Source organism: Pleurodeles waltl, chromosome 4_1 (assembly GCF_031143425.1).
Source record: "Pleurodeles waltl isolate 20211129_DDA chromosome 4_1, aPleWal1.hap1.20221129, whole genome shotgun sequence".
Classification (NCBI taxonomy): domain Eukaryota; kingdom Metazoa; phylum Chordata; class Amphibia; order Caudata; family Salamandridae; genus Pleurodeles; species Pleurodeles waltl.
The window spans coordinates 584,073,177-584,085,551 of NC_090442.1; positions in this window are offsets into that span (position 1 = coordinate 584,073,177).

Here is a 12,375-nt window from a genome sequence, read left to right on the forward strand (position 1 = left end):
GGATGCCGACCGGTAACCACGTGTTAGCCAATGGGGCTACCACCTTTATCCACTGCAAAATGACAATTTGGAAGTGTTGCTGTTAAACCCTATCTGAAATATATGTCTTACTTAACAAAATACAGCTCTCTCCCAATGGGTCTTTGAAGGCCTTTCTTAGGGTAGGCCTTGGAAGGGGATAGGGCGGCTCTTCCATTAATGATAACAGCAAAGTTGTACTGTCAATGTGACACTTCTTTTTCAGTCTGCAGTGGCAGACTGGGGGCCTTATTTTCACTTTGTCAGACACAGGGTGGCACAATCAGTGCTGCAGCCCTAAAGGGACACTCTGTCATGCATGTCCTAGGTATCATAAACTAGAGACTTATAAGTAAGTCAATACTTGCCAATTGGGGACACACAATTCAACATATCATTTGTATAGGGACTGTTAGACTTGGCATCCTTGGCATGGTCTTCCCTAACGTTTGGCCTCTGCTTCCCAGATTGTTGATGTGTGCTGGACTTTGTTTTCGCTGTGTTTGATACTCTGGGCACTTTACCACTGCTAACCAGTGCTAAAGTGCAAGTGTTCCTATGTAATATGTATGTGTAACTTGGCTTATCTATGACTGGAATATTTGATTTACTAGCATGTCCCTAGTAAAGTGCACTAGAGGTGCCCAGGGCCTGTAAATCAAATGCTACTAGTGGGCCTGCAGAACTGGTTGTGCCACCCACATTAGTGGCCCTGTAAACATGGATCAGGCCTGCCGCTGCAGTGGCTGGAGGTGAAGTTTTAAACTGCCAATTCGACTTGGCAAGTGTACCCACTTGCCAGGCCTAAATATTCCATTTTTATACATGTAAGACACCCCTAAGGTAGGCCCTAGGTAGTTCCATGGGCAGGGTGCAGTGTATGTTAAAGGTGAGACATGTACTGATGTGTGTTACATGTCCTAAAAGTGAAATACTGCACAATTCAGTCTTACAAGGCCTATCTCTCTCATAGGTTAACACAGGGGCTGCCTTTAAATAACTTTAAAGTGCAGATTCCCTATAAGAGCAGATAGGAACATGGCGTTTGGGGGTGTGAACTCACAATTTAAAAATACATCTTTTAGTGAAGTTAGTCTTTAGATTGTTAGTTTGAAACTGCCACTTTTAGAAAGTAGCCATTTTCTTGCTTAAACCATTATGTTACTCTTCATGTTTTGTAGATTCCCTGTCTGGGTCAGTTTGACAGTTGGGCTGTTTGTGAATTTTCTCTAGACATTGAGACAAAGGGATCTGGGTGTAGTCTGTATATCCTGAGGAGCCATCTGTGCTAGAGTAGAGGGAGGACTGGTCACTTACACCTGAATGGGCTGCCCTCTCACAAGGCAGGATTTTGTGAACAACAGAGCCTTTCCTTTGAAGTATGTCTACTTCAAAGGCAGCAAGGGTTTAAGTATTGGACCAAAAACCCCTGAAAATTAGATCACTTCTGGAACCAATAGGAACCTCTGCCAAGGAAAACAGCTGAAGAGCTTAGGAGGAGTGCTGCCCCTGCCTGTGATAGTGCTTTGTTGGACTATCCTGCAGTTGCTGCTTCTGCCCACCGAAGGGGACAAAGACTGGACTTTGTGGTATATTCCTCCTTGTGAAGGATCTCCAAGGGCTTGAACTGAGTTTGCTCCCTGTTTTGAAGGATCAGGGCCATCAAAAACTTCCTCTTCTAACATCTAGACTCTCTGCTGAGACTCCTGCCCTGCCAAGTGGTGTCCTACCTAGTCCCTGGGCGATTGAAAGGTGACGGTGGCAGACAAGAGCTGAAAGTTCATGCACAGAACACCACGTGGGGAAATTTTCGAGGCACCATCTGCAACACGGCTGATAAACGACACGCTGCCGGCTTCGCGGCTAAAATCGATGCTCCACCTGCATCGCAGCTGGGAGATTGACACATCGCAGCTGGCGAAACAACGTGCAACACCTGCTTGCGGCTGCCTATAACAACACAACCCCCATGCAGCGCAGTTTTCTAACAACATGTAACAGGATTTTCCACACATCGTCCCTGGGTGTCAAAGTCAACTCAACTCTGCACGAATCTTGATATGCCCCATCCATAAATCGGCGCATCTCTCTCTTGCAAGGGAGAAAAATGACAGTTCACTGACCCGACCAGAGAAGAAACAACACAGAGCCTCCTCTGCGAGGAAGAAATCGACACATCCCTGCATTTTTCTGATGCACGCTCACCCTTGCGGCTTTATTTTTGACGCTAACCAGGTTTTTTGTGCAAATTCATTGTTTCCATTTTTTTCTATCAAGTAAGACTCTTATTCTCTTGAAACTTCATATTTTAGTTAGTGTGTGTTGGATTTTTGTCGTTTTGGTCTTGTTTGATTTAGATAAATATTACTTATATGTCTAAACTGATGTGGTATCCATTTTGTAGTGTTTTCACTGTATTACTGTGTGTGTTGGTACAAATACTTTACACATTACTTCTGAGTTAAGCCTGCCTGCTTGTGCCCAGCTACCAAGGGGGTGAGTGGGGGTTAACCAGGTGTGTTTCGCCTTTGCCCTGACTAGAGCGAGGGTCCTTGCTTGGAAAGGGGGCAACCTCCCTGCCAACTAAAGACCCCATTTCTAACAGAGACTGAGCACTGTCACTGAGGTTTTGTTAGCATGCCTCAGGGCACTCTCAGAGTCAAAAAAACAGCACCTATTAGTCCAAATTGGGGCACAAAGTGGGGGTTGCTGCAAAAAGCCTGTCATCTTACACCCATGTCATGGCGATGTCTTATTTTGCCAATATGTACTTGAAAATAATTTCATATATTTGTTTTCAAATTATGAAGTGTGCACCAACAGGTTACATAGTGAGATGAACATTTGTGTAATTAGGCCCTCAACAGTAGGTGGCCATAGCTCTGGGGCCAGTAGGAACTCCTCCACATCAGGGAGTCAACCCCGAGCTATGTTCTCTCCAGGTAGATATAGCCAGTTACTTCCTAGAACTTAGTCCCTAGTCCCTTGCCAGTCAACTGGACCAGTAACAACAGCAGCACCACATTTGGGGTAATCCCTTAAATCCATGATCATCCTAGTGGAAATGGGCCACACTACAAACAAGTCAATATTGGCACTACAGGTAAAGAGAGAGGGCCATATTGGGGTTCCATTCATTGGTTTGGTTGTTGTCCCCAACTTGAGGACAGCAAACCTTTTTTGCTAATTCTGGAGGTTAGCAGAGTGATAGAGAACAGGCGACCAGCTTTGTTGGCTTTGCTTTTTAGTAAACAAATTGGTGGCGTTAGAAACCTGTGATAGATTCACCACAGTATGAAATGGTACAGGGCTCTCTTGTAGTAGCCCCTATGATTGACCTATTGGGGAGCGATTTATTTCTAGACTTTTGAGCAGTTGCACAAGCAAGTTCCCAGTAAAGAATGTTCCTCCATATTTCTCCCTCTGATGGTGATTATTGGCAAATTATTGACAAATAACCACTATCTCTAGCTTGGGGCGAGTGGGACTCAGGAACCACCTATGAAACACTATAACCCTAATCTGAAATGAAGTATTTGACTGGACAATCATTTACTGCTGCTTCACGTATTTTGAGCTGTGAGACTTTGGGAGTCATTATGAGTTGGGCAGATGGAAAAAGATGTCCACCAAACTCCCACTGTCAGGTTACCAAACACTGGCTCATCAGGAAACAGCCCACAACATTGATGCCAGCTCATAATTGAGCCTGCAGCAATGCTGCGATGCATAGGGTGCACCAGCAAAGGCGCAATGGGCTGGCCATGGGGGCCTCTGCACTACCCATGCCAGGTGCATGGGCAGTGCACCCAGCACCCCGTCTCTGCCAGCCTTTACATGGTGGGGCTGCCATCATGTAATCGCCAGCAGAGAGGGGACTCATATTCCCCATGGTGGATTAGGACTACCAGCACCACAAGCCCCTCCAGTGGAGGAGAAGTGGTGGACTGGCATTCTGACCGTAGTGCAACTGCCACAGTTGTAATGTGGCTATCGGACTGCCACATTGGCGGCAGTCCAACTGCCACCAGAGCCCTGGCGGTCTTAAGACCTCCAGGATCGTAATGAGTCCCCTTGTGTTCCGCCATGTGTCTACCTCCCTCCTAAGAAGCCTTGGACTGCATGACCTGCACTACCACTGGGAGCCGAGGGCTGAATGAGTACTTGACCAAGTTGCTCAGGGCTCATAGTAGGTTGGGCCCTGGGACATCAGGAGTAAAAGGCCTCAACCCCTATATTTGGGCCCAGTAACCTCTGAACTGGGTTCTGACAACTTCCATTAGTGACTACTAGCAAAAAGTGGAGGGGGTCAATTTTTCATGCTAGCATTAGAGTCCAAGTCACGCTTGCCTCCAAGCAACAGGGGAGCAAAATGTGGGACATTTTAACCTTTTTTTACACAAAGAGGCAGACAGTCTGCTTTGAGAATCAGGCCTGTGATGTATAGCCAAGTAGGGTGGGAAGAGGAGTAGGTATCATTTGTGCTGCAGGAACAGTGCCACTGGGGCCCGGGAATAGGAGGGGCCAAATACATCCAAATTAGTGCTGTTTTACTATCCTTCCTTGCTTGTATTAGGGCCCAATGCATACTTGCAGAGCCAGTGTTGCTTTGGTTTCTGACCCATTGCCCAAGAGTGGGGAAAATGGAAGCAGAAGAGACACCTTAACTTAAGCCTCAGAGAAAAAGCAGAGTGAGAGATCAGGTAAGATGGAGGCCCATGTCTTCAACAGGAGGCAGAAGAAACTACCTGCTTCATAAAGTAGTCACTCATTAGTGAAACAGGTGCATAGAGACATGGGCCCAGGAGTGTGAGAGGCTCACTGTATCACAATTATGATGGTTTTACTTTACAAAAGACGTATGGAGGCTGTTTTTCCTTGCTAGCATTACAACTGAGGGCACCCTTCATGCAAAGAAGTGGGCATGTTGGAGCACAGTTTTTCTGAAAGGGACAGAGAGACTGCCTCAAATTTGGAGTGATTGTGAGGCAGGGTGGGTAAATAGTTAAATGGATAAAGAAGACAGCCTTCTGGTCAGGGTTGCAGCAATAATTAGTGCAGAAGGTGCAGTTGCACTAAGTCTCAGGAGTGTGACAGGCTCACAACATCCCAATTATGGGTAGTAGTGTTTTTGGTCAGTTTGTATTTTTGTTTAACGTATTTGCTCCTTTCTATGTCTCACACTTAGTGTTGATTATGATCTACAGAAAAAAGTACCCCTGGCATGATTTCATAAGCCCAGTCACTTCTGCCCATGAGCTCTAGAGGGGGACAGCCTTCTAAATCTTTTGCTTAAGGGGTCTCAAGACAAAAAATCTTTGAAGACCTCCGCTCTACAGGTTGCACATTTCAGACAGGTGAATGATAGAGATTGCCATCCTGACAGCACCCAGAGAGGACTTGAACATACTCCAGACAGCACCCTCCTCAGATTCTGCACAATGAAAACAGGAAGCCCCTTAGACCAAGCCCAAAGAGGACCAGCACACTATATGGTGCAGCATGGTGACAGCGTCTACTAGGAGCATCCTAGAGGAGGAGTGCCCCCACAGACCATTCTTTCTCAATTTATGTCATACTTCACTCCATTTTGTGCTTCCAGTAACTCTGCACCATAAGTATAGTTCAACCCAAAAGAATTCTTGAGAAAACATGCCCCTCATCAAATTTACTCTTCAGGCTTTAGACGATAAAGAAAAGAAAACCTGAACAAAAGCACTCCCACAGCAGCTTCCAGAGGGCCTGCCCCTTAATGATAGCACTCCCAAGACACCATACCCTGAAAAAGAATGTCTCCCAAAAACTGCATACTCAAAAGATCCCAAACATATACAAAAAGAGTTCCTCATACACAGAAGCCCTAGAACCTGATCCCCCCAGCCTGGGCACTCTCTTGTTGAACACCGTCTCACAGCTGATAGGGAACACATCCCAATAGAGAGTGCATGATATCATACAGATAGCCTAACTACAGAGCAAATATCCTTACAACACAATGCACTCCCTCCCACAGATGAACACAAATCCTCTCCATTTAGTTAAAGCATTAGTCAGAGCTCCATGATCATTATCTCTGCGAGAGAAATGTAAGCATTCCCACAAAATTATGAAGGCACTGCCTTTTTTTCATTAATGCAGTGTGAATGTAAAACCTTGGGTTCTCATTGGTGGCAATGGCACAAGCAACCAGTCTTTCGTCAAAGAAATTCCAACAGCACATCAACATAAAGCCAAGTAGAAAAGGCTTTCATGAGGTTTTATGTCATCTGCCTTTCTGCAGCAAGTCTTCCTGAAGCTCTGGGGAAATGAGCAGTCTCCCCTGTCATCTTCTCTGCCACTGGGATTGGTGCCTCACTGGATAATAGGACAACTGAAAGAGCATGTCCAGGTGTGAGTTACATCTGTCTGTGACATAACAGTCAGATTTGAACATAGCTACGTTCCTGGGCACTGTCCAGCTGGTCATCCTGTCATAGGAACAGTAAGCATCCCCACACCAAAGCCTTTTATCTCAGCACAGAGGGGCACCTCACACCTAATTAAGGAGATATTCAGTTCATGGGTGACAGTTGGAAGCTCAGGAAAACAGGCTTCTAGAGGTTTTAACTAGGATAAAGGTAACTTTTTGAAAATACCGTTTGTAAAATATTTGTTACCAATCCCACTTTACTAAGGAATTGAATTTGTAATCAATATTTTAAAAATCCAAGAAGTAACTTTTTGTCAGGTTCTTAGGCGGAGATAATGTTATATATTTTAAACATTAACTCCCAATTCTTTTCTATTGAACAGCTAACCCTGTTATATTGAAAATAGCTTTTTAGGTCTTCTCATTATAACAACATGATTTACTTTAAACTTTTAAATGCCCTGCTCTCAACCCCTTCGCTGTCAGGCCTTTTCCCCCTCAGGTGCCAGGCCTTTTTTTGACTATTTGGGGCAGTTCACACTTAGGCCCTCATAACTTTTTTGTCCACATAATTTACCCACAACAAATGTGTGTCCTTTAAGGGATTCTAGAGGTGCCCAGAGTTTGTGGGTTCCCCTGCAGGAGACCAAGAAATTAGCCAAAATACAGCAAAAAGTTTGATTATTTTAAAATAAAGGGAAAAAAAGGGCTGCAGAAGAAGGCTTGTGGTTTCTTCCCTGAAAATGACATCAACAAAGAGTTTGTGGTGCTAAAATCATTATCTTCCTAGTGTTCGGGAACAGGCTGACTTGAATCAGAAAACCACATTTTTCAACACGATTTTGGCATCTTACTGGGACATACCCCATTTTTACCATTTTATGTGCTTTTAGCCTCCTTCCAGCTAGTGACAGAAATGGGTGTGAAACCAATGCTGGATTTCGGACAGCTAAACATTTCTAAACAGTAGACAAAATTCTGAATTCTCCAAGGGGATTTATGTAGATCCTACAGGGTTTTTCTACAGTATAAAACAACAGAAATGTAAAAATATTGAAATTGAGGTAAACAACAACAGCCATTTTTCTCCACGTTTTACTCTGTAACTTTTTCCTGCAATATCAGATTTTCAAAATCAATAAACTGTCACATCTGCTGGAGTCTTCTAGTTGTGGGGATATATAGGGCCTGTAGGTTCATCAAGAAACCTAGGTGCTCAGAGCCAATAAATTAGCTGCACCTTGCACTGGGTTTTCATTGCATACCGGATACACAGCAATGCATTTGATGAAATATAATGAGTGAAAAATAGATGTCAAGGAAACCTTTGAATTTCCAGAATAGGCACAAGATAATGTGTTGAGAAGCAGTGGTTATTTGCACATCTCTGAATTCCAGGGTCCCAATACTAGCATGTGAATTACAGAAATTTCTCCAATAGATGTCTTTTTTACACACTGTCTTACATTTGGAAGGAAAAAATGTAGAGAAAGACAAGGGACAATAACACTTGTTCTTCTATTCTGTGTTTCCCCAAGTCTCCCGATAAAAATAGTTCCACACTTGCGTGGGTAGGCCTAATGGCCACAACAGCAAACACAACATGGACACATCACATTTTTACATTGAAATCTGACGTGTTTTTTGGAAAGTGTCTAGCTGTGGATTTTAGCCTCTAGCTCAGCTGGCACCTAGGGAAAACTATGAAACCTGTGCCTGTTTCAAAACTAGACACCTAGGGGAATCCAGAATGGGGTGACTTGTAGGGCTCTCACCAGGTTCTATTACCCAGAATCCTTTGCAAACCTCAAAATTTGCCCCACAAAAAACCTTTTCCTCACAGTTCGGTGATGGAAAGTTCTGGAATCTGAGGGGAGCCACACACTTCCTTCTACCCAACGTTCTCCTAAGTCTCCCAATAAAAATTGTACCTCACTTGTGTGGGTAGGCCTAGTGCCTGCCGCGGGAAATGCCCCAAAACACCACGTGGATACATCACATTTTCCTAAAGAAAAATGACCTGTTTTTTGCAAAGTGCCTAGCTGTGGAATTTTCCCTCTAGCTCAGCTGGCACCTAGGGAAACCTAGCAAACCTTTACATTTTTTAAAGCTAGATACCTAGGGGAATTCAGAATGGGGTGACTTGTGGGGCTCTCACCAGGTTCTTTAATCCAGAATCCTTTGCAAACCTCAAAGATTGGCAAAAAAATACTTATTCTTCACATTTTGGTGATGAAAAGTTCTAGAATCCAACAGGAGCCACAAACGTCCTTCCACCCATCATTCCCCTAAGTGTCGCAATAAAAATAGTACCTCACTTGTGTGGGTAGGCCTAGTGCCCGTGACAGGAAATGGACACATGGACACATCACATTTTCTCAAAGAAAACTGACTTGTTTTTTGGAAAGTGCCTAGCTGTGGATTTTGGCCTCTAGCTCAGCCAGCACCTAGGGAAACCTACCAAACCTATGCACTTTTTAGAACTAAACACCTAGGGAAATCAAGGATTGGATGACTTGTGGGGCTCTCACCAGGTTCTATTACCCAGAATCCTTTGCAAACCTCAGAATTTGACCCCAAAAAAACACGTTTTCCTCACATTTTGGTGATGGAAAGTTCTGGAGTTTGAGGAGAGCCACAAACTTCCTTCTACCCAGCACTCCCCTAAGTCTCTCAATAAAAATTGTACCTCACTTGTATGAGTAGGCCTAGTGCCCGCCACAGGAAATGCCCCAAAACACAACATGGATACATCACATTTTCCTAAAGAAAAATGACCTGTTTTTTGCAAAGTGCCTAGATGTGGAATTTGGCCTCTAGCTCGGTTGGCACCTGGGGAAACCTAGCAAAACTATACATTTTTTAAAACTAGACACCTAGGGGAATTCTGAATGGGGTGACTTGTGGGGCTCTCACCAGGTTCTATTATCCAGAATCCTTTGCAAACATCAAAAATTGGCAAAATAATACTTTTTCTTCAAATTTTGGTGATGGAAAGTTCTGGAATCTAAAAGGAGCCACAAATTTCCTTCCACCCAGCATTCCCCCAAGTCTCCCGATAAAAATGGCACCCTCACTTGTGTGGGTAGGCTAGTGCCCGCAACAGGAAATGTCCCAAAACACAATGTGGACACATCAAAATGATCAATTACAAAACTTCCTGTTTTTGTGGGGGCACCTCGGTTTTGGGTCCCAGATGCTGCGGTTATCTAGGGAAACCTACCAAACCCAGAAATTTTTTAAAAATAGACACACAGAGGAGTCCAGGGAGGTGTGGCTTGCGTGTATTCCCCAACTTTTTCTTACCCATACTCCTCTGCAAACCTTTGAAATGATACCACTACACCCAGGACCAAAAACACAGGTGCCCCTCCACCCCGGAAAGAGAGGTAGGTTTGCAATGGATCATTTTGATGTATCCACATACTCCTGTGATGTTCCAAACACTAAAATTGTGAAAATAAATGCACTTAGGTTATGTTAAAAATACCCCTCACCCACCAACCAAGTTGGTGGCATGCTTCATCATCAGAATCCCACCCGAGACACCTAGCATGTCACGGATGTGCTGCAACACCTGATGACAGTGGAGCAGGTTTTGTCATTTTTATCACACATACTGGTTGGATTTGGCACGAGGGTGAGTGATGGTTCAGTGGATCAAATTAATCCACAGTGGACCAAATTAATGTTAATAACTGAAAGGCCAAAAAACTGCACCAATGACTCACAGCTCTTGAGCTGTAAAGCTGTGTCAAGGCACCAATCGCTTTACAGTCCATTCACACACCTATCATACATGACATGCACAAGACCATTCACGCCGACAGCTGCGGGCCCAGCACATTGCAACACTCGCATCAACAGACAGCGCCATTCAAGGGCCCATCACTTTCATACACCCACAGCAATCACACCAGCTGATGGGAATATGTGGACTGGTGTTTGGCTGGCAGTGTGTTTCAGTGGCCAACAGCAAGTCATTATTTACACAGCCATCTAAGCCCCACTACATGAACTTCACCAGCCAAGCACCACTCCATGCACACAGCTAGCCAAGCGCCACTCCACCCACACTGCCAGCCAAGCGCCACTCCATGCACATGCACATCGCCATCACTTTTTTAAAGCAACAAAGAAACCACTAACTAATTAGAAATAAGCACAAAACTACAAACACAAAAGCTCGAATTGAATACATGACAGTAATGCCAACCGTGAAACTGAACATATGAAAATATAAAACAGGCAGTTTATGTTTACAGTAGTTCCCAGTAATTCTTCTGCGTGTAGTAACTCCTGAAACAGCCAGCCACAAACAGCCCAGGCTTTGAAGGATAGCCCGGGCAGTACATCCAGCTCTCTCTCGGGATACCTCTTTGGGCACAGACTCTACATTTCTTAGTGGGCAAGTCTTTTTTGGGAGTGGGAGGAATGTGATCAGGAAAGTGGCGATCTTTCAATCTAGCAACATCCTCCACCACTGCTACTCAAGGAACTCTTGCCTGTTCCACCACAATAAGGCTCCTGAAATTTAACAAATGTCATCCTTGACTCAGTGGAACAATCCTTGAACACAATAAAAGCATTACAAGTTGCCAAATGAAACAAATGGATGGCCAACTTTTTATACCACAGGTAAGTCTTACGAAGAGCAGTGTAAGGTTCCAACCTCTGATCTACTCTATCAACACCACTCATGTGTTTATTGTAGTCCAAAATGCATGCAGGTTTGCGCACTTCCGCAACCTGACCCAAAACAGTCCCATGGGAAGTACTCTCATCATAGATGGTAGTTAGCATGCACACATCCCTCCTGTTTGCAAATTTCAGAGCTAGCAGCTCATTATTACGCAAGGCACTGCACTGTCACCTCTCATGTTTTTACAGAAAAGCTCCATTAGATAGTCTTTCCGGTTAGAGCGGATTGCGCCACAAGCAACAGTGTCCACTCTAAACAATTCCTTGAACAACTGCACTCCAGTGTAGAAGTTATCTATGTACAAATGGTGCCTTTGATAAACAGTTGTCTACCAAGTTCCTACACAATTTTCTCACTAACTTCAAAAGAAGGCAGAAAACCGAGAAGATCAATACTGGAATCCCTACCACTGTAGACCCGGTAAATTATACGCATATCCTGTACTACTTTCAGAGAGCATGTACATTTTAATTCCATACCGTGCCCTCTTGCTGGGAATGTACTGCTTAAAAACCAAACGCCCCTTGAACAGGACCAAAGACTCGTCCACACTTATTTCTTTGTCTGGAGCATACACCTCTGAAAACCGATCTACAAAATGATCAAGGACATGCTTAATCTTAAAATGATGGTCACAATCAGGTTGATCGCGTGGCACGACTAAACGATGTCAACAAAATGCAGCATCCGAAGAAGAAGCGATTCCGCACCATGGTTACGGGAAATACAGCTGCTGCCATCAAGGGACTAGAAGACCAATGAGAAGGCAGTGATGGCTTCCTGATCAACCCCATCAAAAAAGTCAAACCCAGGAACTTTTTCAACTCTTCCAGATTTGTGGAATCTACTGGGCAGCTCTAGACTTGGGCCTAGGTCTGGCAGTGTTGTCCCTCAAATACCGCTCCGCATACAAATTAGTCTGCTCAATAACCTCTTCCAAAAATACATCGTCCATGAACAACTCAAAGAAATTGACAGGCAAAAGGTTTTCCGTATTCACTCTACACCCTGGTAGACCAGTAAAGGCAGGCAACTGTGGCTGCTCCATGCTTGGGGCAACCCTGGTGTCAGGTATTTCAATGGGAAACCTTTCAGCCCCAGGCTGTTGCACTATTGGCACATCAGTGTCCTCCTCTAAAACAGGCCCTTCATCAGCGCTGAGAGTGGCTTCCTTATCAGAAGATTCTTCTTGGATAGAAAACTCACTGCCAGAATCTCCCACTTCCTCCTCTGCCTCAGATGCAGA